Here is a 27,759-nt window from a genome sequence, read left to right on the forward strand (position 1 = left end):
ACAAGGTTAAGTTAAAAAAAAAAAAAAAGTTAAAAAAAGAAAAAAAAAAAAAGCAAAAGGCAGCGGGGGAAAGGAGCTCTGAATAAATGCATCTGCAAGCAATCTCCCCGTGCACCCTGCTTGTCTTTTGCTATCTTTCCCCGAGACTTTTTTTGCTTGCAAACTGTGGGGGAGTAGTAGTTATCAGTGGGGGAGCTGGAAGGTAAGTGCTGTCCTGTTTCCAGAGCTTTGTCTGCAAAGGGAGCAGGGACGGAGCGCGGGCGCTGGGGTGGGTTTCCTTCAGCAGCTTTTTGGTTTCTTAACACTTCTCTGCAGCACAGAGGACCGCTTCGTAGCGCTCCGTGTCGTTGCTTTTGTGTCCCAGAGCAGATGCGCTGAGTTTCGCGTCGTCGTTTTGCGAAAGTAAACTCGTAGCAAACGTTCAAAGGGGGAGGATTTAGAAATCTTTTTCCTTTGGCGATTTCAGCTCTCGGTCAGTGCGCGAGCAGAACTGAGCCCTGCGGGTCTGCTTCGCTGCGTGTGGTTGTGGTGGGAGCATCCCCGAGAGCTCGGGGAGGGGAACTGCTCTGAGCCCGCAGCTGGAGCTGGGTAGCAAAACCCGAACCAGCAGCGTACCCGGAGGTGAAAAACGCGGTGACAACGGATTGCTCCGCGGCTTTGCTGCTGATTGGGCAGAGATAAACGCCAGAGCAGCTTTGATGGAGTGAAAAGCGTTAAGAATGAGAGTTTCTCCTTCCGAAATTCCGTCTGCTGGCAGCGCCTTCTCGTTACCAAAGGATCTGCTTTAACAAAAGCAAGCAGCTTGGCAAGTTTGAGCAATAAACAGAAGGGAAACGTAAAGGAGCTTTCCCCTCTCTGTTATCGTATGTAATTCTGTAATTTCGGAATGATTGTTCTTAATTGCAGCTCCACGCGCTATTTGGGCAGTAGGGACAAGCTGAGTAATCGCGGGGCGTGCTGCGAGGCTACGAGTGCCCTTTGTAGCAACGAGCTGCTCCCAGGGCAGGATGGAAGTTCCCTTATCTTTATGAAGAATGAACGTTGGTATATCATAAGCGGTGAGCTCGGATATCGGGAAGGATTTTTAGCAGGGAGCCCACGGATTATGGACCTCATTGCATGGCTTTCCTCCCTCGTGCTAAATCCCATCACCGTACTTCAGGCGATGATCCCTGCAGGGCTCTGGGCAGAGGGCGAGGCAGCAGCTTTAGCAGCAAAGGGGACAGCAGCAGCCGTGTGGGTGCACAGGGAGCGTTTCTCTCCAGCCCTACAAATGGCCCATAGTAATGGTGTGCAGCAGAGCGGTTGGGTTTTGCTCTTGCTCCAAAATGAGCCTTGTTTTGCAGGTGTTTTTTGGGGGGGCTTCCTCCACCTCCCTGCTTTTTTGAGCTGTGCCAAGGTTGCTGCTGCCCAAAGCCTGTGGGTGTGATGGGCACCGGTGTCGTGGGGCTGGTGGTGGTGTCACCTGGCTCTTCTGACCTCACAGGGCTGGTGGTGATGTTACCCGGCCCCTCTGCATGCCTTGGGTTGTAGTGGCAGTCCCTAAGAAGAGGTAGCCAGGATGCACCAACGCCTCTTTGTTTTGATATCAAAACTGCATCGCCCGCTGCTTGATGGCACAAAACGCAGTGCCAGGTATGGTCGTGCCATGGAAGCGGCCTGGGGGGTTGCTGCTGTGTTTTGGGGCGGCATTCAGCTGCACTTAATTGCAGTGTAATTATCGCTCTGCCCTGTGAAAGCCTCTCCCTCCTCAGCGACGACGCTTTATTAAAAATGGGGGTTCTGCAGCACCCCGCCCCGCACAGAACAGCTCCTCAGTCAGTGTTTTTGCTTTATGACTGAGCAAAGTGACACATTTTTCTTCTCCATTGCAAAAGCTGCAGCTGGGGGGGGAGTAGAGGGGAGGGGAGACACAGCCCCATGCCACGGATGAGTGGCACGGCCTTGCCTGGTGGCACTCGGTGCCCTTTGGCACCGCACTCACGGAGCTTTCAGATTCCCAAGCATTTCTCGGGCACGGGTTGGGGTGTCCTCATCAGGAGGTCATCGTACCGAACGAAGGGCTTTAGCTAATTGGTGGCGAAATTATCAATTCCTTTCGCAGACGTAGCTCGGAATCGCTTGACATCGTGCGTTTGCAGCGTTGCTTTCACTGTTTGGAAACCTGTCCCGATAACGCACAGCTGCTCCAGGCTGAGCTGCAGGCAACGCTGTGCTGTGATTGAACACCAGACCGGGTTCGGGTGAGCTGCGGCTCGGGCTGGTTTCCCCCTTTTTGGGGTGTAAGGTAACAGCCTCCGTGCCGAGTGCCTGAAGATATTTGCTTTTACGACGTTCATAATTCATGCCCGAAAATACCATCTGGCCGCCCCGGTGAATTGGATAAAGTGAAAAGAATTTCAAAAGTCGGGAGCGGGGAATCTCAGGGCCGCAGCAAAGTGCCTCTGAGGATTTGTAAGGAGGGAGCGGGGCGGCAGCGGTCGTTTGCCCACCTCTGTTGGTTGTGGCTGTGAAATCACTGCGCCTTCACTGTGGTTGTGAAGCAGCATCGCTTTAAGTAGCACCGACATTTACCTCTCACAAAATGACCCCGGGAACGTGACGGCACCGGGGCCGGGTCCTGCGATCAGCAGCACCGAGCTGAGCCTTGGGGAGAGCGGTGGAGGCTTTTGGATCAGATATTTCCTCTTTCCCTTTTTCCTCTGCAAAACGCTCAAAGCATGAGAATCTGAGGAAAGGAAGGGGAAAGCGGGGATTTCTTCGCTCCTTTTGGAGCCCGGAGCTGAGCACAGGGCAGTGTAGGATGAGGTTATAACGCTTCTTGGCTCCCATGTAAGCACGTGGAACCCCGCCATGGGGTTCTGCTCCTTCTGCTGCAGCCGGGAAGCAGAACTGTGCACAAACGTGTGCCTTGCAAATGCTCGTTTCTGGAGATGAAAGCGACGCGTTTCTTGCTTGTTTATTTGTTTGATCAAGGCTTCGCAAACGTTGGCAAATGGAAAATTTATCAGGCTCGGTTAAAGGGGCATGGAAACACGCAGAAGTGCTGGGTGTTTCTTCTTGTCGAGAAAGAGGATTATCTTTATTATTATTATTATTATTATTATTATTATTATTATTATTATTTCACCCCAAGATTCACTTTTATATTGCATGCAAGCCGTCGGCCCCAGTTGGGTAATCCTGTTGGATGCTGTGGGTTTGCCATGATTTGGGGCTCCGAGGAGCAGCTGTGCCCCAGCCCTGCTCCCTTTGTGGGGCTGATGCCCGTTTGGGGGGGCTCTGGGCTCTGCCCCCACCCACCCCAGCAGAGCTGTGTGCAGTCCCCACTGGGATGCTGAGATAACTGAGTCTGCTTTGAATGACTTCGGGTGAAGCGATCAAAGCCAGAAGCAAAGCTCTGGTACAACGAGGACAAAAGGTGCAGGTTTCATTCCTAACAACACCGAGCTCTCCTGTAAAGGACAAATGACCCCGAGCAAAGAGTGGCTACGAGTGATCAGCGTTGTCTTCTCCTTCTATTTTTCTCTTTTCTTCCCGTATAGGAGCAGTGTCCCACGTCACAGCCACTGTCACAGCTCTCCCTGTGCTCAGCGTCCTCCCGGGGTCCATCCGCGGCCACAGAGACGCGGTGGCCTCAGCGTGGCATCCCCAGGACCCCCCTCTCTTAAAGCAGTTAAGAGAAGGTTTGCTTTGAAAGACAGAAAACGCGATCGTTTAAATTAAAAGGAAATCTCCCAACCCAGCTATAAACCCTGGTGGATTCTGGTTTACGCATCTGTTTTTGAGGTTTATTCGAGCTCGGCACCGCTCGCTCCCGCTCGCGGCTGTTCGCTAACGCGCTGTGCAAATCGTACACCGTGTTTCAGAGTCACATACAGATAAATACACGGCAGTAATTTTAAACCGGCCCTATTATGTTTTCCAAGCAATAGTTCAAATTACGCAGCCCGGCAACAGCTTACAAGAAATCCATCAGAATTGGAAGGGGGAATAAAACTGCCATTCTCTCTACCTGTTTGTGCAGCTCCTTGCTAATGCAGGGAGAGCCCGACTGTTTATTTGGAGAAGTAAAGTTGTGGAAATATACTTGGAGGGTGTAATGTGGACAGCACGTGTTTCTGGGAGCTACCTGAAGTCTGCGTCCTAATCGCTTGCAGATGTCCCTGGGTCACTGGTTTCCTATGGGCCAGCGCCCACCCCTCCCGAAAAGAGAGAAAAGAGAGGGGGTGGCGGGGATGGGGGCACCCGGCTTCTGGAACTTGTAAAGTTGTTTGTTTGGGCTGCTTCCAGCTCCCATCCCAGCGCCGCTCCTGAGTGATTTGGAAACCCTAGCTGCCAGGTCCATGTTCGGGTGGAACGATGATTTATTTGAAAAATAGAGAAATCTGCGACGGGAGCGGGCTGAGTTTGCTCAGGGTGGGGAGTTTATTTGCGTTGGGGTTATTTATGTAAAAAAAATGGCAGTTTTCTCTGCTGGGCAATAAACAGGGATTTGTATTATATATATATGTATCTATCTAAACACAGACTCACGTATGCATGCACTCACATATACCGAAAATACGTCTGTGTCTTGCTGTTCCTCTCCTATGCCAAGTGTGTGCCTGAGCGCTACATAAATATTTTATTTCACATATATAACATAAATCTTTGGCCACGTCTAAGAATTTCGATGAGTTTCCCCCTTCTGCTGCCCACGTTGCGGTTCCCCATGGGCGGGCTGGGGACACCGCGCTCTCATTCCCCGATGGTTTTGTGCCCATCGCCGGTCCCTCCCTGCTCTGCCTTTGGGCATGGAGACACCAAAACCAGGTTCCAGGTGCCCAGCTTTGGGCACGTGCTTGCCCTGTTGGATGTGCCCACGTCCCTCTGGCGACGAGGGGCAGGAGCAAGCAGTGAGCATTTTGCTAACCCTAGTGTAGGGCATTGTTTTCCTGTTGGTGCTGAGGGTGCTCTGTCCTGGAGGAGGGGGACGTGGCACTGGGTGGCTCATGGGCTCCTTTCCCAATGGGAAACCCATCTGAAGGCATTTTGAAGCTGCTCGCGGGGCTGGCAGGATGCACGCGGCCCCGAGACCTTCCCCTTTGCCTGTTTCCTCCCTGATTTGCCCCATGCTGATAATTCATGGAGCTTCCCTGAATAATAATAGTGCCAAAGGGTCAGGGTGGGATCTGTGGGGCTGCCCCCAAGGCACCAAATCCAGCGTTAGTTTTTAATACCTGTCCCAGGACTGGAGTGAGGAGCGAGCTGCACCCAGCCGCGCTGCACTGATTTATCTCGGCATCGCTATTTACTCCATAAACAGCAATTACTTTGTTGAATTTGCTTTTGTTCAACACTGATAATTTATTCCATTTTCCTTCTGTTTTCGGGCGCTTTATTCGTGTTCCAGACCCGAAGGAAGGGCCCTAGCTTTCAGTTAAAAGAAAAGGCAGCATAACACTCATCACGTTAAAATTATTACAGCGAAAGCAGACTACGATAGAAAAACAGCAATCAGGAGGGCAGGGAGCGCTGGTTTTTCTGTCTACCTGTCTCTCCTATCTGTGACAGATTAGAAATATGCGCTGGCCATTTAGCTTGGCAAAAAACATACTTTTTTTGCACGAACACGAGAAAAAATTCATCCTGCTGCTAAGTGGGCAAAGCTTATTCTAAGAAGAACGCCATCCAGCTCGCAGTTTTTTACCTAGAAATGTTTGCTATGTCTTAATAATAACACAGAAAGTCTCCGACTCCACGACAGAATATCATTATATTTTCTGGTTTTAGGGGAAAAAAAAAAACCTTCTTATAAATACGTCTCCGAATGGTGTATATATACCTTGGCTTGCACTTTAATTTGCTGTCAGTCTGAAACCGCTCTTTATCGTAATCCTGGGTTCCTACTCATAACACACGGGGCGATTTTTGACTTTGAAGGAAGGGATGAAGACAGGTGCTCCTGCAGAACAGAGACAAAGCGCTGCTATACAGCGCCCGCCACGCTCTGGGAGACCCCGACCCAAAGACGTCTCCCATTTGTATTTGTATTTTTATTTTTAATTTTTTTTTTTTTTTAACGTTTAATTCCGGATCCCGCGATTGAGAATTTAGGGCTCCAAGTTCGACTCGCCGCACTTATCCAAAATAAACTCTGGCTGAAGAATAATATTTTAGCGGAGTAAATGAAAAGGCCGCAAAAGAAGCATCACGAAAACATACCTCGGAGTGGAGCACGCTGTCCTGGCTCAGCGCTGCCTTTACAACCACTTATGCTGGAGAGCGTGTCCTGGGAATTCGGGGGGATCCGGGAGGGAGAGGACTTTTAATGTGGTGTTTTCCAACGTAGCCCAGGTGCTCGCAGCCGCCCGTTGGGATCCCCCACCCGGGCTGTCCTCAGGTAGTTAACATTCACCAAAATATTGATGGCAGTTACCTTTCCTGCCAGGTCTTATCGGAGTGGGCTTGAGTAGGGCTTTGGCAGTGCCTGAAAGGATGTATTGTTACCTTAAAAAAAAAAAAAAAAAGAAAAAGAAAAAAGAGAAAAAGAAAAGAAAAAGGAAAGCAAAAAAAAAAAAAAAGAGGTGGGGAGGAGAAGAGTGAAAGAGCCAAGTTTGGGAACAAAGGGAGGTTTGGATCCGCTGCCTGGGTCCCGTGCAGCCCCAGGGCTGTGCACTGCAGCCTGGGCTCACAGAGAGCAGAGAAAGTGGCTGCGTGTTTTTGATGATGTCAAAAGTATCGGTTCTTTGGGAATTTGTGGATTTCTCAGAATACATTGTGGAGAAAAAGAGCGGGAACGCGAGCTTCTCCTGTACGAGACCTCAGAGAATACACAGGGTTGAGGCCAAGCTGCGGGACGCAGCTCCTGTCTTCTGCTGCCCACACAACTTGTTGAGGCATTTTCTTATCTCCGAGCTTATCGTTTGCCTCATGTGGCTCAAAAACTGGTTTTCAGGTCCAGATCCACCCCAAATCACAGCAAGGTGTGTCCCTTGGAATCGAGCTGCGGCCCCCGAGAATCACAGAATCACTGAGGTTGGAGAAGACCTCCAGGATTCCCAAGCCCAATCCCAACCCATCCCACCGTGCCCATAACCACGTCCCTCAGTGCCACATCCCCACGGTCCTGGAACACCCCCAGGGATGGTGACCCCCACCTCCCTGGGCAGCTGTGCCAGTGCAGCACTGCTCATTTGGAGAGCAAATCTTTCCTAACAGAAAGTGACAAATCCGAGGTTTCCCGGAGCACCTGAAACCACACAGATAACACCCACATTTTTTTTTCTGTGTTACTGCAGTAGGAGGGTTGTATTTTGGGATAGGAAAAAAATCCCCTGAAGAAAATCCAATCCAGTTTGACTGGTCATGCAGCATTTGTGAAAGCAAGAGCTGGGAGTGTGAGACTGGAGGGGACCTCTGCCTGGATATGGCTCTTCAGTCAGATATTGGCGTTTTTGGGGCTGTCTGGGGGAGAACGGTTCCCCATCAGCCCCAGATGCTGATTAACTTTGAACATCTTGTGCCTGGCTCTGCAGAGCTGGGACAAAGAGCTTGGCTTTGCTGAAGTGCCCGTGCCCTCCTGGTGCCATGTTCAGCAGGAAGCTGTTCTTACACAGCCACTCTAATGGCCTTCCAAAATGCACAGAATTTTGTGATAGAATATTTCCATGGCGTGTCCTCCTCCTGCTTCCTTCTGTTCTTTTTCCTTCTGTTTCCTTGTGATTCTCTGATTCCTTGCTCTCAGTGGGACGGGTTCGGCGCAGCCTCGTGCGTGCAGGTGGGATGGCTCTGTGTTGGTGCTGCAACAGAGAGTGGGCATTTACATATGATGATTTAAGTGAGGCAGAGATATCAGAGGGACCCAGAATCCTTTCCCCAACCCAACTGGCAGTACCCTGTGATGGGTGGCAAATCCCTGTCTGACCTGGTGCAGAGAAGGACTGGAGGAAGAAATGCATCCAAGGTCCCTGTGTTTGTGAACTTGGCCTTGGCTGGATGAATACAGAGGTAACCAAGTCACCGCTGTAATGGTGCAGAGTTTAGAAAGGGATACTGCATTTCCACAGTAATTCCAGTTACTGCTCCCCTGTCTTTCCCACCACCTCCAGATTAGATTTCGAAGTGATCTGGGACATTAGGGCGAAATCAGTAGCTGATTAGCCAGCCTGCTTGGCTGCAATCACACCTTTCAGTACGAATTATCCACTCCTTGAATCTGATGGCACTGAACATCTGCAACAATTGCTGCTCAGTGTTTTGCTCTGGTGGCTGAGGGCAATGATTTGAAGGGACAAAGTGCCCGTGCGCTTGCCCAGCGAGCAGGAAATGAGTGCTCGTTTGCAAATATGATTGGGGAGCAGCATCGGTTGGTGCAGTGGTCTTGCCCTGCAGATGGCCAGTCTGCTAGCACCGACCCATCTGTGCACAGTGAAGATCATGGGGGAGGATTTGCATTGCAAGGGAAGAAGCAAAGCCCAGAGCTCTGTGCCAGCCCTGCAGCCAGCAGCTTTGCTTTTCTGGGTGTGCTCCTGGTGAGCGCAGAGGGGTTTGTGGGCGTGAAGATGTGCAGTCTAAAGGCTGAGCTCTCGGAAATCTGCTGGTAGTCAGGTGGGAAAAGATGCTCCAAGGCATCCTCTCCAGGCTCTAGTCTTCATCGATTCTTTTGTAGGTGGAAGCAACATTTTCCTTTGCAATCCTTCTTCTACTAGACAAACTCCAAAACCAGCGTTGTACAAGAAGAACTAGGAAACCCTATTCAAAACTTTTCCCTCAAACCCAACACAATTACTGCATACAGACTTGATTTAGCATGGCTTGCACCGAACTGGTGTGGTGCCTGACATTCCCAGCTCCTGGCTGCTGAAGTGCCTTCCCTGGAGGCTGGTGGCCAGCGCTGAGCTGGGAGCTGCTCTAACCCTAACCCAGGCCATGATGCTTGTGGTGGACCTGCAATGCAGGGCACTTCCCACCTCGGTGCAGGCAGGGCTTGGTGCCCCGGTGCTGCAGACAATGCAAATCCCACCTGCTTGCACCAGCTGCGCGCTTCGCCCCTGTTCTAACTGCTTGTCTGCATATCACAATGAACCTCAAAGCTCCTGCATAAAGTAACGCTTTATTATTATTAATAATAATAAGTGGAGGTAATTTGTGATTTTTGAAACTGGCCCAAGCCACCAAATTCAGATCAAGATCTGACTTCAAACTCTCGAATGTGGGACTTTGGGCAAGTCCCTATTTATACATGGGACCAGTTGTGAAATTTGGAGTTCAGCTCCTAAATCCCTTCCTCCTGAACTTTCAGGTTTGGCTCCAGGCCAGCTTTTAACCATTACAAAAACATCTCTAGTTAAGGGTGTGCCACCTGTTTTTTTTTTTTTTTTTTTTTTTAATTATGATGATGTTCAAGAGGGCGGATTGCATGAATGGCATCTGCAGGTAGCTGCAGGGTGATCAGTAGGGTTTGCCTGCAGTAGTGGGGTTTGGTATGATCACAGAATCATTAAGGTTGGAAAAGACCTCTAAGATGATCAAATCCAACTCCAATCCATCCCCACCATGCCCATTAACCACGTCCCTTTCCATGTCCCTTTTACAGCCACCACCTCCATTGGCTCCCTTCCTCTCCCTGACCACCTTCTGTCACAGAGCTCCATCCTTTAGGAGCTCTGTCCTCTCCTGAACAGGTACAAAACCACCCAAAGTGTTGGTTTGTCCCATTAACAAAGTTCTCAGACTGACTGATCCATGTCACCATCCCTGGAAGTGTTCCAGAACTGTGGAGATGTGGCACTTGGGGACATAGTGGGCACAGTGGGGGTGGGTTGGGGTTGGACTTGGTGATCTTAGAGGCCTTTTCCAATCTTAATGATTCTCTGATTGTATGATTCTATGACACAGAGCGAAACTGCACAACTGTCCTTTGGAAGAACAGGCAAGAGTAAGAGAAGCCTGGGTTGCATTTTTCCATGTGGCAGCTTTGAGCTTGGGCACCCAGCACAACCCTTGGCTCCTCTCGAGTTGTGAAGGTCCAGCAAACGATGTGGGGGTGAGTGAGAGCCACTGCATGCGTGCGGGAGATGTGGTGCAGGGTCTGCCCCGGTGCTGGCTGCCAGCAGCATCTTTGGTGCCCAGTGAGCGTGAGTTTCTCTGCAGAAAGCCAACTCCACCATTTACAAATCTGCCTTCAGCAGGTTTTTGCAATACTGGAAGGTTTGTGCCATTCAAAACCATATAATAATAATAATAATTAAAAAAACACCCTCCGACCAACTGATTGACATTTTTATGAATAATTTTTCGAGACTGCAAGCATACAGCTTCTCTCTTGTTCCCACAAGTGTGGGTGGGAGAGGGTTTGCAGCCCAGCCTGCACACCGGGTGTGGAGGTGGGATTCAGGCTGGCTCAGGCCATGCTTGGCTGCAGCACAGCTCAGCTTCCAGGGCTAAGGAGGAGCCAAGCCAGTGGGAGCATTCTCCAGCATCATTTTCTGCCATTCACAGCAATTTTTGTTTGTATGTTTGCTTTTTCACATGCAGATGGCCAGCATCAATGGCTCAGCCTGTGGTTTATAACCCTTGTGCTGCCTTGCCCATGTCTACCTGGGCTGCTGCTATCGCTGCAAAGTGGGCAGCTCGTTCCACAAGCTTCAAGCAGTAGGTTACTGGCTGTTTGCATCATAAGCTAGTTTCAGGCATTGTTATGGTCAGAAAGCAACTGGAAAAGGAAATCCTAGGGCTTGTTTTTTCTTGTTTTTTTTTTTTTTTTTTTAATTTATATTTTTTCATATATTTCCCTTGTCATATAGCCATTTGGTATATCAGTAGCCATGCTGGGTTTTCCTGCCATGCCCAGTCTCCATTTACAAGGGCTGAGCCACCGGGAGGATGTTGTCTGCATGCAGGCTCCCTCTTCCATCCAACGTGGGTTTGGGCAGTGAGCTAGGTGGTAGGGCCCCAAAGGAAAAGACTTCAACCCGCAGAGAGCTGGCAGCCGAGCCTTGTCCGCTGAGCTTGCAGTGAGAAGCAGCTTTTCACCAGGCTGGTGACCATCCCACAGCCGGGACGGCTCAGCCCAAGAGGGCTCTGCTGTGGGAGCTGCGGCGCGGAGCGATGGAGACCTGGCCTCCGCTCCACCGTCTCAATGGGTTTTATTGTCCTAGGAGGTTTTGCTCCAGCACTTAATTCAGCAGCTCCATTCATTTTGATCGGTACGTACATATATACCTTGGCACCTGGCTGCCGGCACAGGCCAAACGGCGCTGCGCGACCCCAGCCAAAAAGCACAGGGCGAGGTAGGGAGGATGCTGAAAAATTCCTGCCTTGCTCGGGTGAAGTTCCTAGAATCTGCGGGGAGGTACAGGGTGAGCGCTGGCACCGCGCGGCCCCCGCCTTGGCCAGGGGCTTGAGAAACTTCTCAGCTTGACTTCGAACCGCTCCGTAAAAATTCAGGACAAACGTTGGAGGTAAACTGCTAAATCAGGTCTGAAATCCCTTCCTCCGGAGTCAGATTCCACTCCCAGCCGCGTACCCGGAACATCTGGAGGGGGATCGCCGAGGGCTGGGGGGGATGCGGCACCGATGAGCAGCAGCACGCTGAGAGCATAGGGCGGGTTTGGTGCCTGCTTGGGAGCAGCGTGGTCCAAAAATCTGCTGTAAAGAAACCAGCTTGGCATTTGGTGATAGCTGGGACAAAAACGAGGCTAGAGGAAACCTTGTCTGTGGCGCAAGCTGCTTTTGGTGGTTGTGTTCACGTAGCGGTGTTGGGCTTTGGGACACCCAAGGAGCTTTGGGTCATCTTGCTTTAGGCTTGTACCTAAACCCAAGGCCAGGTGGAACGGGTCCAGCCTGGCCCATCTGCTGCACACCATGCCCTGACAGGGGAGAACCACCTCTCAGAGGCCCCAGCACTACCCAGAGCTGTGGGTGCCCCATCCCTGGAGGTGTCCAAGGCCGTGGATGGGCCCTGGGCAGCCTGAGCTGGTGGGGGGCACCCAGCCCATGGGAGGGGTTGAAACCGGATGATCTTTAAGGTCCCTTCCAACCTAAACCATTCTGTTATTCTATGATATCGTGAGATAAAAGCAACTCTTTGAGGGGCTCGAAGCCACTTCGATGAAGGGTGCTGAGAAATCCCAGGGATCCTTATGTCTTGAGAAAATGGAACTTTTTGGTAGTGTTGTCTTGGCTCCACTTGGCGCAATTTGGAAATTGGCTCCACGTGACACCAGCAGAAAGATGGAGTTCCAGCTATTGCATTGCTCTGCAGGGAAAGAGCAGATGGGCAAAGCATTTTCTGCAGGTTTCTGCCTGTGACTGCAAAGAGAAAGTGGTTAGTCGTTGCAGGCCTGCAAAAAATTAAATCTGTCATATTTCCTAGTCTGCCTGAAGCTCTAAAGTCACAAATTAATTTCAGTTTGGCGTGGGTCGAGTTGTTGGCCCCCTGGGGGCCCCCTTTGGCCAGGCTACTGATGGGGACAGTAACCAAAGATGACAGGGCTGCATGTTGCATTGCCATTTACTTTACAGAGCTCCGTTTCCTTAAAATTAGGTAGGATTTATGGTTTCTTCTTTGACATGCCTGCCAATAAGGAAAAGTACCTTTAGCCCAGCTTAACAAACAAGGAAAAAAAAAATATATATATTTAGTGAGAAGTTCCACTTTTTATGGTGTTTCTGTCCTAAGCATGCACTGAGGGTGGGATGGAGCCTGGGGAGGGTGAAGCCAGGAGGGGACGTGAGAATCGTTCTTGAAAACCCGCATCCTGCTGACCCACTCTCTCTGCATTCAATGGAAAATTTTTATTTCAAAGGTGGATTCCTCATTGTTGAGCAAATAGGAACAAGGCGTATTCTGAACAGCCCTTTCCCGAAGTTTCCTTTCCCAAAGGCTCTCCATCTGGGTTTGCTTTGGTGACCTGAAGTTTCAGCTGCTGGCTTCCATTCCAAAGTGAGGGCTTTGTTGCCCGGGGTTTGGGCTGTTGGATCTTAGCATCCCATTTGGAATGAGTTTATCCAGTCTGAACGTGTATCCAAATGCGGCACAATATTTACATGCAGTTTTTGGAAGCAGATGGGCCGATCTGGGGTCTGTTTTGCAGGAGTTGGTGCCGGCCCATAGGGTGGCAATGGGGACGTTGCCAGCTCTGGGGCTCTGGTGGAGGATTTTGCTCCCAAGGACAATGCTGAGGGGTCTCCATGTGTAATGTCCCCTGGATGCTGAGGACACCTGTAAGAAGGCAAACTGTCCCTTGCCAGTGCCACCGTGGGAGGGACTGTTTGAGACCTTGACATCTCTTGTCCAAACACCAATTAAAGGGGTCATGGGAAGGGTGGGAAAGCTGGCCGGGTGGCTGAGCATCTCAGGCACTGCTGCTGCGCTCCGTGTTTGGTGTGAGCAGGGAAAGTCTGCAGGAGGAATGAGAGGAATCCCCGGGCTGCAGGTGGGTGGGCGGGGGCTGACGCTTCTGCTGGGGTCACTTCTTCCAAAGATCGGAGCTTTGCCACCTCCTGCAGAGCTGCTGGAAAATGGAAAATGGAAGCACTCCTTATCACCCGCTGCTGAAAAGTAGCTTTGTTTCTAAGCCTGAGTTGCGTCCTGGTCTGGAATGATCTGTTTGTCCGTCTCATCAGGGTGAGATTTTTAGGCAGACATTCCAACTGAGTGGCAAAAAGCATTCTATTTTGGGGCTGTGAGTTTTGAAACCAAAGTTCTCCCTATACCCGTATCTGTCAGTGGTGAATGGGTTACAGATGCGAGCTGGCACCTCCAGCACCTGACCCAAGGTGCCCAGTTTGGACTGAGCCAAGTGGGGCTGAGGGCAATGGGCAGGCTGGAAAAGCACCTGCCCTCAGCACATTTACCTTACAGTTCTGCACCTACAGCCGTTTGAATCCATTTTCATTCCTTTATTTCTCCTTAATGAACGATTTAATTAAAAAAAAAACAAGTATTCTATGAAGGCTTGGGACACCTCTTGCTTGCAGCACGGGGTGTGCGTTGTCTCCAACCCCACAGAACTGGAGCTGATGACGTCGCTGCTTTGTGCATCTGCACCCCAAGGGTATTGGAATGGGGATGCTGAAGGTAGGCTGGGGGCTGTGCTCCTACGGCACCTCAGTCCTGGCAAAATCCTGTGTTTGCTGTTGGTGTTGGTGTTTGGTGTTGTTTGGTGTTTGTTGTTGGTTGGTGTTTGGTGTTGGTGTGGCTGCTCTGGTATCAGCCTGCTCCTGGGAGCTGGGTTCTATTTACTGATGTGTGTCCGAGATGTGGCTTTAAATTCTGTCCACCCACTCTCCCCCGGTTTTGTGAACGTGTCTGCGGTACAGCTGGGTGCTGCTGAGAAATCTCGAATAAATGAATGACACGATGAAGAAAAAGCACTTCACAGCCGACAGCTGCTGATGGACTTTTGGGCACTGCCCTGTGGCTCGGGCTCGGCAGCCTCTGGCAGCACAGAGCCTGGAGCAGCTGTGGGGCAGGGGCAGCGTTTGGGGAGGGACAAGGACGCTGTGGGCACAGCTCGGCTGTCCCACGTCCCCGCTGTCTCTGATTTCAGCACGTTAGCTCCTCCTCGCCAGACTTTGCCTGCTCCTTTTGTTGTAACTGTTGTGCTCACGCGGAAATCTTCAAAGGCTCCCTCCTATCAATTTTACCCCGCCATATGTTCTCATTAAGGAATTTATTGTGCACTTTATCTTTGGATTATTTGCCATCAATTAATAAAACATGTTGCAAGCTTCAAATGAACATTCTCCCCTGCCCGCTTCCCTTTAACGAGGGAGAGAGAAATATGAAAATAAATCACCATGACAGATGGTGTTTTTTAACCTTCCTTTTGCCCAATCTGGGGAAAAAGAAATTCTTAGGGTATTGACATGGGTTTTTAATTATGAGTTACATCACTCAAAGAGCTGATCCGGAGCTCCCTGAGCTCACAGCCTGGAAGCTGTTCACCTTGTAACGTATCTGGATGCTGACACAGGGGACCGAGGGCTGCGGGGTGACGGTGTCAGCGCAAAACCCATTCGGGAAAGCAAACGGTGCCACTGCTGCAGGGAACAGCTCCCAAATGCGTTTGTTGTCACATTCTATCGTGCTGGGCGGTGCTCTTGTAGGTGACGCTGTGCTGTGATGGTGGCTTTAGAAAGTGGCGGAATTTGGGGTTTTTTTAAAGAGTTCCCAAAGGAGGAACACCTCCCTGCCGTGCCCCGTTGCATGGAGGATGAAACCCCCAAATGAGCCCCCGCCAGCCCCTCCGGCTCCATTCCCACCCGCTGCTGCTCCTGCTCTCCTCCTGTTTGCATTTTTGCAGCCGCTTCCTGGGCTGCTGGTGGTAGGGAGCGGGACGGGAGGAGCAGCAAACACCAGCTCCAATCTCAGCAGTGCCCGCGGATGCTGCGGGGACAGGCTGTGTACCTTGCCCAGCGCTGCCTTTGTGCCTGTGCCTACCGGCGAAAACAAACACAAAAATAACGCACGCAGACGGGTTCCTTGTACAAATAAATGTCTGAGGGGAGCGACCTGGCTGCGGGCAACCTGCTGGGAAAGTCCTGCTCCGGCAGGAATCGCGGCATTACGCAGCGCCTGGATGTGTCTGGGCTGTGATTTATGCCCCCGATTGGATGCGTGCCTGGGCCCATCCGCACCCGGGCAGCGCGTGTTGACACTCGGTGCTCAGCTCCAGGTAAAGTTTAAACAGGACTTATCGTGGCTCTGACACCTCGGGAAGGCTTCCCTGCCCTGTTAGCCTGCCTCGTGCCATCTCCTGCATAGGTTTGTGCTGCTGCTGTCCTAGAGATTAAAAGAGAAAGAAGGTCGCCTTGCAGGATATATTACTGGAACAGCTTCCTCAGACGGCTCTTCTAATTTTATAACAACCCCAGTGCCCGTGGGTTCTGTGGCTGTTTCTGTGCTTGTTGGGCTGCATACACTCTGTGCTTCACCCAGTGTTTGGGCTCAGTGCAGGGAGGGCTGTGAGCGCGGTTTGACCCAAAGTTCCCTGCACGTCCCTGTCTCTCTGTCTGTCCTGCTGGCCCTACACCGGTTCTGGGCAGAGCTCCTCTCTCTTTTCACCCTTTTTCCCAGCAAAAATAACCGTGCAGTGTTTGTCAATCAGTTGGGTGTCCTTGGATGGCACCCAGCGTCGCACACTCACTCCCCGCTCGCTCTAAACAACGTTGAACTCATTCCGTTTTATGCTTTGTTTTCTTATGGGTAACAATTAAGAACAAAAGCAGCGGGACATAATTACAGCACCTTGAAGTGTAGCGTTACTGGGCCGAAGGCTGAAACGAGGTTACGACGTGACAGCCCTTTATCTCGGATCTGATAGGTGCGTTATTCATTGTATTAAAAGTTTGCCAAGAGAGGCTTCACTGAAAATTAACCCGCGTTATCGCAGTGAGTAATATCCTGGTTTTATCATGTGGAATAAACAAATAGGGCAGACTTTATGCTTTTGCTTAATGAGGTCAACGCTGAGTGCAAAGCAGGGAAGCGGCGTTAGCTCCGATGCGCGGCCACGGTGGTTGTGGTGAGATGAAACTGGAACAGAAAGTGCCCCCATTTTTCTTGCATAACAGCAGAGCTTGTATTACTATCAATTACATTATGCAACCAAGATAGGATAGAAGTTGGCTCTATCTAATAACAGACCACGGTGAAGAACTCTTTGCAATCACCTCTGTGATTTCCTAGGAAAATTCCACATCCGTGCTGTCCTGACTCTGCTTTCTTGCCTTCTTCGCCCTATGGGGAACGGGCAGATTTCCAGCCTCGTGCCCCCCAGCCCAAGCAGCATGCTTGGCTCAGCCTGCGCCATTTGCTCCCTTTGGTGATTTCCCCTCCTCAGTCCCCACCTGTGTGCTCTGCACCACGAGATGGCAAAATTCAGACTGACGAAGTGATGTGGAGCACTGGGAGCACTGATGGGGAAAAACTCCCCAAAACCATGGCAGCTGAGGTCAGCTCGGTTACAGCGTGTGGTTCTGTCTCACCTGAGCACATGTGATGGGCCAGAAGGGCTGGAACGTGGATGGGCGCTTTCCCCATGGGGCTGACAGTGGTTCTGCAGGAGAGCAGTCGAACCCTACAGAAGATGCTCATGGTATTAGCTCTGGTGCAGACATCCCAACCCGTGGTGCTGCTGCGGGCAGGGATGGCTGTGGGAATCAATGGGCTTGATTCCGTCGCTGGGATTTCGCTCTGGCAGCATGGAGGTGCAGAGCCCAGCCCTGGACTTCAACAGCTGAACAGCTGAAATTGTTTCATGTGAACAAAGGGATCGTCCAGGACATTAATCCCTTGCACCTGTTGCGCTTTGTTCCCAGCTCACTCTGCCCTATTGCGTCAGCAGCGGTGACACTGCGGGCAAGCAGGGCTGGCAGCGGTGGTGGCATTAACCGTGCCCTCACCCAGTGGGGCTCCGTGTTGGCAGGTTCAACTCAGAGCTGGCATGGGGCAGCCCATGGTGCCCAGTGGTGCAGAGCAGGGCTCAGGTATCCCCAGGGACCCTCATCCCAGCACAGGGGGATCCATCCCAGCCCCATCTGCACCCATCCCAATTCGAACTTTCTCCTCTCCCTCCAAAATGATTGCACCAAAGAACTTTAAAATCCAAACCCACTGCTCGTCCCTTTGTGCCAGCAGATGCGATAATACCAGGAGTACATTACCCTCCAGGCTATCACCAGCTGTAATACCTCCAGGAATCGCTCGGGTAGCTTTAATTATGCTCATGCCTTTCTTTCAGCCCTCGTTATCTCTGAGTTCCTCCAGGCTGGGGGCAGGGGCACAGCACCGGTGTTGCTTCTCTGAAGCAGCTTTGTTTTCCCTGCTCAGGTATTAAGCTGATGGCACAACAGTCCCTGGGCACTGTGTTTTCTTGCCTGTCCCCCCCCCGCCATGCAGACCTCGGGTGCAGGCAGCGAGCAGGGCTTGCAGGAATGCACAGAAAGAGGCACCTTGTTCCTGCAGGAAGGGAGAAGGAGAGAAAGGGAAAGCAGAGGGGGGGAGAGGAGGAAGAGCTGGGGGAAAGAGAGAAGAATCCATCCGTGCATGGAGGGATTTATCTGGAGGTATTTGTTAAAAGGACGTAATGCTTAGAAAAATAATAAAGAATCCTCCCTCCCACGCATGCCCGTAAGAGGTTTTTGTCAGCGCAGTGGCCTACATGGGAAGGTGACATTTGAGAGAACAATTGCCGGGCTGTTATGCCATGCCTGCACTATGAATGGGGCTTAAGAAAAGGTGTCCTTGGACTCCCATCATCTCCTCCATCCCCTGCCTCCTGAAACGGGCCAGCAGCGTGCAAACAGAGCAGTGTGCGAGATGAGAGGGAGCACGCTGCAGCCCCATTGCCTTGCTGTGCAGCCGGCTCGTCCCAGTGCTGCACGGGGATGCTGAGGATGCTGCTGGAGAATGCACACACAAGGAAGGACAACGGGGAGGGGCAGCTCGGGGGCTTTCTGCAGCTTTGTCCTTCAGGCTGAGCCAGCTGTAAGCAGCGTTTTGGCCATGCACCTGCTGCAGATGTCGGAATGGATTTCTTTGCACGAACACCTGGATGTGTAGGTACGTATACACCTATGTATGTGTGTATGTGTGTACAAGTACAGCATTCGTGCTTTCTCTCCTCCTGGCCTGGCTGTGCTATGCTCAGCCCGTGCAAAGATTCTTAACACCTTCTTTCCCTAGCCTCAAATGGGAAACAAATCAAAGCTTTTGCTGCTGAGAGCTGGACTTGTTGGGTGGCTGTATGGGGTCTCAGCAGCAGGACCCGCTCCCTGCAGGTGCCCTGTCCCAGTGCAGGGCAGAGGAAGGGATGCAGGAGGTGTTGGGGGGACACAGCGGTGCCTGAGCACCCCCTGGCACTGCCCCGTGTTTAGCTAAGGTTTTAAGCTGACGTGAGCATCGAGGACGTCGGGAATTGTTAAAGATTTCCTGCTAGATTTGGAATGCCTTTTTTTCTTTTCTTCTGACACATCTTGGCATCTAGCCTGTGATAATGCCTCTCAGCGCTGTGTTTCTTTGGGATATTTCTTTCTGCAGTGTGGATTTTTTTGCCTTTGGCAAGCCATGTAGCTTGTCCCTGTGCCTCAGTTTCCCTTCTCTGTGGCAAGAATGACGCTGGTTGTGGATGCTCCCAGTAGTGGTGAGGTGCAGTGTGGGGCTGTCATTGGAAGCTGTTAGGGGAATGCCTCCTGTTGGCATTTTTATTAAAAAAAAAAAAAAAGAGAGAAAGAGAAGCAGATGTAAAGGGCATCTCTAACACTGTATCTGATAAAATCTCACATGCAGCACTAAGCTGAGAAATAGTCTGTCATCACACTCCCGTGCATAAAATCTACTCAGGCCATGAGCTCTTCAGGGCAGGAATCTGTTATCTGCTTGGTGCTGCTTCCTGGGTGCAATGCATCATGACTGTTTCAGGGCTCACATGCAGGAGAAATGGGGAGGGCAGAAATCACAGCGCTGTCTCCGAGCACCTTCACTTGAAGGGGGGTGGGGGAAGCTCTGGGACAGCAACTGGCACTTTGCCTTCCCCTGCCTGATACCTTGCAGCCCCAGCGTGTTTATTTTATTTTCCATTGGAGAACAGGGAAATGACATGTCTGGGCAGCACTGGGAGAGGGCTGGAGGTGCTGTGGGGTGGGCTGGGCGGTGCTGGGGGGGCTGCCGGACAGCCTGAGGCTGTCATAAAGGAAACTGCACCGAGAGTGTTAATGCTTGAGCCAAGTTATGGAGAAATAGTTTTATTGTTTGAAATAAATGGTGAAAGTGAGATGTCTGGGAGCACGCTGCAGCCCTTCGGAGGCTTGGGGACAAGCAGGGGGCTGGGAGGGCTCCTCCTGGCCCCATGGTGCTGTCAGAGGTTAAACGATGTGATGGGAATGGCAGCCCTTCCCTGCACTCGCATCTATAGGTTGGATGTTAGGTAGACATTATTTGCTCAGAGGAGGTGAGGCACTGGCAGAGCTGTGGGTGCCCATCCCCGGAGGTGTCCGAGGCCATGGAAGGGCACTGGGCAGCCTGAGCTGGGGGGGGCACCCAGCCCACGGCAGGGAGTGGGGCTGGGGGGGGCTGGGAGGTCCCTTCCAACCTGTTTTGTGATTCTGTGATATGATATTCTATGCTTGCCCGCATCAGGCCAGGTGAAGGAGGAAAGGAGATGGCCACTGGGTTAAGGTTCTGCATGCACGCGACTGCTTTGCTGGTGCTGCACAGCAAACGTGGGCTCGAGGTGTCAGTTGGGTGCTCTGGTGTTGTCCCATTCTGGAGTTTTCAGGCCCTCTGCACGAGGCAGATTCACTCCACTGAAAGCCCCTAGAACAACAATCTGCTGGGAGTTATGGATAAATGCAAAGCGTGTTTGTTGGATTTACTTTTCAGGTCTGGCCAGGAAACCTTCAAGTAGGAGCACTTTCCTTTCTGAGCAGGTAAGTGCTTTCTTAAAACATACCCGGGACCGTCTGTGCCGCTCTGTTTATCGCTATAAATCTCTCTGTGCCTGAGTTGCCTGAACAGCCATTCCCGTGGTAACGTCACGGTGAGTGCTGATGGGCTGGGTGGGAGTGGGGAGAGGAACCGTGGGGCTGCAGGAGGTGGGGATGTGGGGGGGATACGTTGCATCCGGGACACGTGGTCTGTTGGGTTGAGTGGGATTGTAAGCATAACAAATCGCCACCAACAAAAAAACATGGCAGCCTTTCGCCGGGGATGGCCGGTCGGTGTGTTTTTCCTTTGGACCTTGGCCACCCCAAGCACACACAGGGCTCTGTGTGCGCCTACCTCGCCCTCCAAGGAGCGGGAGAGAAAAGCTGGCTGTGCTTCGGGGAGCCGGGCAGGGGAGCGCGAGGCGTCGCTTGGAGCCGAGTTCCTTTTTCTATTTTATTTAGATTAGGTTCTGCTCAGCGGGGTGATTTCTTAATTAGAGCAGCCCGCGCTCGCAGGCCGGCCGCTCCAGACCCCTGCTCTGCCTTCTTAGGTTTCACGAGGGAAGTTGTCGTGCCTGATTTCCTGAGCTCTAATATTCGAGCGGTGCGCGGTGATTTCAATGGGAGGAAAGGACATGTAATTCAATCATCTTTATTGGATGCTGGGTGAGGGAGGGGGCAGAGCGGTGGGAAGCGTGTCCTCTGCTTGTCTCTTGACTTTTCCCTCTGCTGTCACTGGTCAGAGCTGAGATTTCAAGGACAAGGAAGCAGGAAAGTGCAGATCCTGAGTGCTGTGGTCCACGTGGTGAAGGGCTTTTTGTCCTTGGTTGGGCAGCTCTGCTCAGGCACAGCCATGCCCCTTCATCAGGGATTTATTAGGGACTGGTGGTGATTGAAAGTTTGGGGGTTTCATCCCAGTGACGAAGGGAAGGGAGTGCTGAGCATCCAACACGTGCTGCCAGAGCGGGGTGACAGGCAGATGGAGCCGTCCTGTCCGGGCTAACATGGCACAGAATGCAGGAATCTGCAGCTCTCACCTGGGTTTTGGGAATCTGCTGGAGGAAGGCAGCGTGCTCCTGGGTCTGCTTCCCAGGCACTGCTCAGCTCTGGCTACAAGATGAGCTTCCCCCTTTGGGCCAAGGTGGGAAGAGTGACAAGAGAAAGAATGGGGGAAATGTGTGAAAATAGAGGTACCGAGGGGAAAAGGCTTTGAGCTGTGGCAGCTTCTTAAAAGCTCCATTCCGCCTGTCATCCTCAGTGCACAGAGCTGGTGCCCGGGAGAGCAGGGACACCACCCCCACCCATGGGTGCCTGTGCAGGTGGGGTCAGTGCACACAGACACCAGATGCCAAACCTCCACCTGAAAGGGTGCTGGATTTAGGGTCCCCCATGGATGAAGGAGCTGGGAGTACCCTACCTGTGCTGGATTTGGAGTGTCACCCCCATAGGTGTTGGATTTTGGGAGGGAATCTCCAGAAGTGATGGATTTTGGGGCTTCTTCCCCCAAAAGGATGATGGGTTTCAATGCTAGATTTCAGGTGTTGCTCCCATAGGTGCTCCCCAAAAGTGCTGGAATATGGGGTTCCTTCCCAAAAGGGTGATGGAATTTGGGTTCCCCAAGTAAATCAGTGCTGAGCCATTGGTGTCAATGACTCCGGGATGCTCCTCTGAGATTTGAGCCTTCCGTGTTGCATGCAGTCAGCTGTGACTTTGTAGCTTACAAGACATTAAGCAACACCCAGTGGGGCACGCTTACATTTAATTCAAATTAAATCAGACTCTCGGTGGTTGGTTGGTTTCTTTAATTTTATTTTTTAAATCCATTTTACGGCCAGAACAATAGAGAGAGAAGCAAATATCTGTTACCTGGAGACACTGTATTCTCTCCCCCTCACCACACGGGCTTGAGTTATTATTTTCCTATCTGGCCTATGATGGGAGAGGTTTATAACTCAGTAATAGGCTTCTCACCTCAAAGTGGTTCCAGTCGCTCTCTGCTGCCTTTGGCTGGGATGGTTTTGATTATGCAAAACCCTGCTTGGGTTGCATGCAGCCCTCGCAGCGGGCAGCGTGTGGGTGCAAACGGGGCGATGCTGAGCCACAGAGGGGCTGCACAGGTACTGCTCACACTCTCCAGGTGCAGGTGATGGTCCTTGCCCCAGTTTGGCCGTTGCTATAAAGAACTGCTCTTTTTTTTTCCCAAAGAGGTCACTTTGCACTTGAAGAAGTAACTGCGTGGCTGCAGCTGTGACTACATTGGGTTGAGAGGTTTGAAGCGTTGCATTTAACGAGTTGCTTGAGGACTGAAACACTGTGCCAGCTCATGGGGTTTAGCGGCTGTTTTTCTGTTTTTGCTGCGTCTCCCCATGTCCAGGTCTGCAGCTCCGCTGTGCGGCTGTGGCTTGCTCACCTGTCCTGCTGCTGGTGGGAGGAAAATAGGTTGGAAATGTTCCTTTGTGGGGACAGTGACATGAGTCGGGAGTGTCACTTAGGGGCACAGAGGGTCCACGGCTCTGGGGAGCAGGGCACTGCAAGCCATGGCATTTCCATCAGAGGAGGTGGGTGGTGATGGTGATGCACTGGGAAAGGGTTTACCAGGTGTGGGGACAGCTGTCAGGGCTGCAGGAAGGCCTTGTGCAAATGCTCGAGGGCGCATCCCCAGGACAAGTGCCAAGTGGGATAGCCTTGACCCCAGGACACATCCACAGAGCCCCACAGCACAGGGATGCTTTGGTACAGGGTGTGCCTGGAAAGCCCACAGCACTGTCGCCGGGCAGATGGGCTGTGAAAGTGGCTGCAGGTGCCAGGGAAAACTTCTGCGGGTACATCCTACCTGCGTGTCTGTGTCACGGAGGGACCAAACAACCCTGGTGCTGCTGGCAAACCGCATCGTTGCAATTACAGGCTGTGCTGGGAGGGGGAGGCTGCAGCAGCCTGGTTTCTGGAAGGCAGCTTGCCTCGCGAGAATGGGATAAAGAAATGACAAATTAAAACCAGAAAGACCCCTTTCCCTCCATCTCTTGATGTCTTGATTCAGGTATGCATAATTACGATCATTATTTTTCAGGGCAGCCCCTCCACCCCCTGGGCTCTGTGACATCTCTGCAGCCCCCCCCCCCCCCCCAGCTCCGCACTGCAGGAACGACACCGGAGCCCTCATCTGCTTGGGAGGGAGCGTGTCCCTGCCCGAGCTGCGGGGGTAGGAAAGGAAGAGGAGGGAGCGATGGAGGTCACCTTCCGCTGCCCCGGGACGGTAACGAACCCCACGCAAAGGCCCGGGTCGAGCTCTCCAGAGTCATTATCGCAACAGGCTGCGAAAGGTTAGGGAGGAAGGAGCTTTTCGGAAGTCTTTGCCCACTAATTGATTGTGAAGAGCGGAAGGAAGGATGTATCAAAAAAAGCGAAAGCCCCGTGCCGTGTGTAACCCCCTCCTCCCCGCCCCGAGTTCTGCGAGGAGGCAGCAGGTTGGAGCTGGGGCTGTAACGGTGCAGCGGGAAATGAGATCCAACAGGAGCGGGGTCTCCTTTCAGCCTAATGGCAGATCTGGAAAATGTTTTCTAGCATCATTAGAAAGGATGAAAAACGTGAAGTTCTGGGTTGTGCACTGTCCCTGCCCGGTGAGGGGTGCAGGGAATGGCTGCTCCTGCTTGATGTTGCCCCATGTGCTGTGGGCAGCTCTTGGTGCGCAGCATGGCATGATGCCCTCTCACTCATTGCTCCTCTTGGCCGCCAACATCCATAGCAGCTGCCTGGAAATGTGCTCCAAACCGTGCATGTGGGTCCCCTGGGGCTGCAGCTGCCCCACTGTGAGCAGTGCTGCATGGTGCATGGGCTTTGGGCTGCTCTGCATGAGCAGTGCAGCACCGGTTGAGTTTGTACCAATTTGGGAAACTGAAGTACCAGCGTCTGAAGTCCCCCAAGTGTGGGCTGCATTGCACAGACCAGGCAGAGGCTGGGGAGGAGATATGTCCCGGTTCGGTCCCAGAGGTGCTGCTGGCTGCGTGCCGCGTGGGGACGGTGTGGGAAGGAAGTCCTCGAAATGGCTGTGGCTTTCTGGCCCCAGGTGAGGCAGTGCCCAGAAATGAAAGGCAGCTGCAGAATTTGCCTCCTCCCATGACTGGATGAAACCAGAGCCCTTTAAGATGACACAGTGCAAGAATTAATCCACTCAGGTGGCACCGAGGTATTGTCTAAGTATGACAAGAATCTCCTGGAACAACAGTGTGTTCGTATCTACACCAAGCAGTCCAATTTCGTATTTCCCAATCAAATATTTGCCAAGAAAACAGACAATTCATGCCATCCTCTAACCTCTACCTCTCCTTAACCTTTCAGTCTGTCTTCCAGACACAGGAGAAAACGCAGTGGGAGAGGAGATCCACTCTTCTGAGGACAGAGTCCTTGGCCAACGCTGAGTGAATCCTGGTGCAACATAGGACGGCAGCCATCATCATCATTGTTATACTGGTAAGGAAGAAAATGAAAAAAAAAAAAAAAAAAAGATTTTTAGAACTGATGGGATTTGCCCAAGTCACCTGGATAAAATTGGGAACGCTCCCTGACCGATCAGGAACAGACTGAGACTGGAAACCAGTTGCCTTGATGCCTTGCTCTAACCACTAGACGACCCACCCTGTATGAGCAAACGGAATAAAATTTGAAAGAAAACAAAAATCTGACTTGAAAAATGTGTTCCGCATAGAACCAGAATGTTCAGCGGAGAAAAAAGGATGCAGTCCAAAGTTTTACTTCCAGGCAAACATTTCAAAATGGACTTATAATGTACCCTTTCATTTAGATTTTATATGAAGGTTTTACTTGAACTTGTAATGAAGATGGAAAAATCCGAGGTTGCCATGGCTACTGGCACTTTGCCTAATACTCTCAAATCTTTTTCCCCTAGTAAAATAGATTTCAGAAACCCCCCTGTAGAAAGGGAAGAGTTAAAGACCCCATAAGCAACTGTAGGACGAAGAGAATTATTCCATGTAAAGCAAGTTCTGAACATCGTGACGAGGTAATTACGTTCATTTTTAACTTTTCCTCATCAATTAGGCCTCCAAAACCCAGAGTCCTGCTCTAGATGGTTCTCCTGCTAATTAGCTAGGCCAATGCGAGGATGGAGAAAACTGGGTGTTGGTGAGCAAAGTGCGTAGTATTCCTCCTGGGATGTTCTCCTGTTGGTTGGAAACACATCCAACTTGTCAGGTGGGAGGAAACCTGGTTACTTCAGATGCTCTGGTGGTCTGCAGCCATGATGGACCCTCTTGGGCAGGCATTTCAGCTGGGCTAGGTCGTGCCTAGCACTCACACCAGCAAAACTCAAGATAGCTCAGGGAACATGGTACTGTACAGAAGTCACTGCTTGTGTTCATGCTGCCTATTGGACCTAAATTTAGGACCAGACTTGGGATCTTGTTTGCTTAGCATGTGTGTTTTCACGGCCAGTGAGGCTCAGAGATGAGCTGGTCCCAGCCCTGATGCAACCTTGTGTACTGCAAGCAGCACGTGACTGCAGGATGCAGTGGGTAGCCATCTCCTCCTCACTGCTGGCAGCTCCCTGGCTGAACTGGAGTCTTGCTCTCTTCTTCACCTTCATCTTCCTCCTCCCTCGTCTTCCTCCTCCCTCATCTTCCTCCTCCCTCGTCTTCCTCCTCCCTTGTCTTCCTCCTCCCTCGTCTTCCTCCTCATCTCTTCCCTGCTGGGGCAGGTTCTTCACCCACAGGCTCTGCCCATTCCCTTGTCCTTGGCAGGGTTGCTGTCTCATTTGCCTGAAGAATTCAGCCAAGGATCTGGCTTCAGCTCAGAGTTTGTCGCTTTTTTCCTCCTGATTTCCCCAGATCTCGAACTTGGGCTTTGAAATCTTCTCGCGGGGGCGGGGCTGAAGTTTTGGGGATGGATAGACAGAGTGGACACACATCAAAATCACTAGGGCTGCCCAAAACACGGTCACGTCATTGGAGACAGCCCAAACGATGATGACGAGCATCAAAACCCCATGGAGTTGTCCCGGCCCTGGCCGTGCTGCTGACGCTCCTGCTCTCCTCGGGCGTCCGGGAGATCCTTTAATGCAGCGGCTCTTTGGCTTTTAGGAGTGGTGGCTGTCCGCCAGCCCGATTTATTTGAAACATGTGTTTCTGATTTGAAAATGTCCAGATCTCCAAATCTTTAATCTTCTCACACCTAGGGATTTTGTTTTGTTTTGTTTTGTTTTTGTTAAGGGCCGAACCACGTGCGCAGGATAATGGTTAAAAAGCATTAAAAAAAAAAAAAGAGACAGAGAGAAACAGTGAAGAAATTAAAATAAAAAGTCCAGCTGGCATTCTTCTGTTATCAAAGCAAGGAGATCCATGTACGCCATCTCCCTGCTGTAATACTGAATCCTAGTGAAGCTCCCTTAGCTGTGTGCTGAAAAACACCCTCAGAGATCCCTCCCCGAAGGAAAAATAACAGAGAAGTGGTCAGGCTGAAACAGGTTGCCTTCCCCACTGCTTTCATCTTGTACTGTTTTCTGGTGTGAAAGTGGAAGAATTGGGTCCTGCTGCTCCTGGCGGCTCCGCTTGCTGCGCTGGGATGGGGAAGGTGGGGAGGGGAGGTGGGGTCTCCTCGGGATGGGGCAGGAAGGACCGGGATGCTCAGCATCAGCACCGGGTGATGCAAATCAAAACTGACAGATTTAAAACGTGCAAGGGGAAAATGGCTTTTTTTTTTTTTTAATAGCAGCCTACGATTAACGTGCGGCTCAGAGGGGCTGTATATACAAACGGGCCGGTGTCTGACCAAAGACACTTGCTGCAGGAAGATGTGTTTTCCAGGTGTAAGGCTTATTTAAGATATAAACAAGTGATTAAGCTTTTAGCTCTGCAGCGCTTGCCAAACTGCTCTGGCTTCAGCGGGCCCAGAGGCAGCAATGTGAGTTGGCTGAGCACCTTTGCAGCCCCCCCAGCTGGATTTCCCTGCTTGTGCTCTGCTCCTTTTGCTGCTGGAGCCTTGGTCTGGGCTGAGCAGAGATTAATGCAGAGCACATTGTGTAGGTGGTGTTGGCTGCACTGCTTGGAAGCATCCCCAGCAGTTGGTGCATAGGTGCAGACAGGAAAAGCGCGAGGTGCTGATGTCCCTTTGCATGAGGGGCTGATGTCCTTTGGTGTCTGAATGTGCAACCCACATTAACACAGCAACTTCCTGTACATCTGCCAGTGATGCTGTGCCAGCAGAGCTGGGTGTGGGAGGACAGAACCATGTCTCTGTGCCCCCCTGGTACGCAGAGGGTTGGAGGTGGTCCCCTGCCCAACCATGTCACTGCTGCTCCCATCGGAACAAGAGGGCTGAAATGTCTCCCTG

At 51.6% G+C, this 27,759-nt stretch overlaps 1 long non-coding RNA gene across 1 annotated transcript in view; it reads left to right on the top strand.

Moving 5' to 3' along the window:
- LOC110407324 overlaps positions 1 to 27,759 on the top strand; it is a 161,528-nt gene that overhangs the window by 113,912 nt on the left and 19,857 nt on the right. Inside the window, exons 6-7 of the long non-coding RNA XR_002443858.1 lie at positions 20,375 to 20,421; positions 23,486 to 24,885. This is a non-coding gene — a long non-coding RNA (uncharacterized LOC110407324). The remainder of the gene's footprint in view (positions 1 to 20,374; positions 20,422 to 23,485; positions 24,886 to 27,759) is intronic.

Source organism: Numida meleagris, chromosome 17 (assembly GCF_002078875.1).
Source record: "Numida meleagris isolate 19003 breed g44 Domestic line chromosome 17, NumMel1.0, whole genome shotgun sequence".
NCBI classification, from domain to species: domain Eukaryota; kingdom Metazoa; phylum Chordata; class Aves; order Galliformes; family Numididae; genus Numida; species Numida meleagris.